Source organism: Molothrus ater, chromosome 1 (genome assembly GCF_012460135.2).
Source record: "Molothrus ater isolate BHLD 08-10-18 breed brown headed cowbird chromosome 1, BPBGC_Mater_1.1, whole genome shotgun sequence".
Lineage (NCBI taxonomy): Eukaryota > Metazoa > Chordata > Aves > Passeriformes > Icteridae > Molothrus > Molothrus ater.
In genome coordinates, this window is record NC_050478.2 from 12,239,957 (window position 1) to 12,241,847 (window position 1,891).

Below are 1,891 nucleotides of genomic sequence, written 5' to 3' on the forward strand. Positions count from 1 at the left end.
CACAGCGCAGCACAGCACAGCACAGCGGGAACCGGCGCAGGCGCCGCCGCCGCCCCGCCCGCATTGGCCTCGGCTCCGCAGCTCCGCCCCAAGCCCGAGCGGCGGGGCCGCGGCGGGGCCTGCCCGGCTGGCCATGGGGCGGTGTTTGTCCGTGCTCCGTGTCTGTCCTGGGGAGCGGGGCCTGGGATAGAAGGGCAAGCTCTGGGAAATGCCTTTGCGTTGTTCACGAAGTTCTCAGGAAAATCGAAAGCTCCGTTTGTTATGAAAGGAGCGACCTTTGAGCAGAGCTTGTTGCTTGCTTTTCCAGATTAAAGAAAACAGCAAAACAAAACACCCGAGATCAGCGTGTTCCGAGGGCTGCCTCGCTGCTCGCCCACGCCTTGCCGGTGTATCGATATACGGATGCAAAGGCTTGGTGAGGAAAACGGGCAAGGTCAGCAGCAGGAGCTGAGGTTAAATGACTTAAATGTCCGCTTTAATGACTGTCGGAACTCAGCACATCCCTCTGGGTGTCCAGACTTGCCGGGGACCCTGTCAGGGGGCTCGGAGACCCTGGCACGCAGCCCAGAACACTTGGGGATTTGACTATGACCCGTGGAGCAAATTTCCAGCTTTGTATGAGAAGTTTAAGTAGTATAATAATAAAATTATCACAGTGTGAAAAGTTAGACTTTAGGATTTTTGGAATGGGGGTTTTGGGGACAAGATGGAGGGGACTTGGGAGTGTCTAGCCTTTCTTCTTCTTGGTCTCCATCTTCTGCTGTGATGCTGGCGCTTTGGGATTGGTTTAGAATAGAAGTTCACTGTCTAACATAGGCGATAGGTATTGGAAAATAATTGTAAATATGTTATGCATAGCTTGTAGTATAAAAAGACAACACCGCCCCGAGCACGGTCAGAGTGCCACTGGCTGCCCTGCTGAGCAGACCTCAGCTGGGCAGAAAGAAAATTTTATAGATAGGATTTAATAAACAACTTCAAGACCAAAAAACTGAAGAGCTTTGACTCGTTCTTCGGATGCACGGGCCAAAACAGAGACTTTGCACATATCTCAGGGCTGCAATTAACAACTAAACTCCGAGAAATGACGTGCGGCTGTGCCTGGGCGTGCGGAGCCCCTGCAGCCGCACAGAGCCTCTGCACGGTCCAGATAAGCTTGGAAACATCCGTGTCACTGTCATGGTGGGACCTCACTGCTGCTGCACAGGGTGTCGTGTCCACTGGGAAAGTGCTTGTACGTGCCTGGGCTTTTATTCCTTCTGTTTTGTAAATAAATAGGATTTTGAGATAGTAACTTGAAATTTGATTTCATACTGCATGTTGATGAGGTTGCCCAGAAGGACAGCACCTGTGAAGTACGGCCACCAAATTGCCAATCCCTTGTTCTGGGATATACGAGCCTCATTACATCATTTAGATGTGAGATGCCTGCCTGGTGCCAAATGAGAGTACATGGATCTTACATATGTAGTAAATGGCAGGTGCTCAGCAGATCTCACCTCTTGTCCTCAATTCTTTGGCTATGATGTTAACAAAAAAAAAACAAAAAAAAAAAACCAAAAACCAACCAACAAAAAAAGAAAACCAAACCTCCCCCCCAAAAAAGCCAAACCCACAAAAAAAAAAAAAAGAATTTAAAGTATGCTGGGAATTTTTTGTGTCCGTCTCTCTGATCTCTTCTTCCTCCTCTTTTCTGGCAGCAGTTGCCTGCCTCCAGCTACTGCTGCAGTCAGTCACTGTTGAGATTTTTATCACCCTCTTGTGACTCTGGATGCACATTAGGCCTCCTGCCCGTGCGCAGTCCTTCCCAGTGGCCGCATGGCTCCTGATTGCTCCAAGACCCTTCATTTTCTCTGGTTGCCTCATTTGTGTTTTCCATGTAATTTTCCCA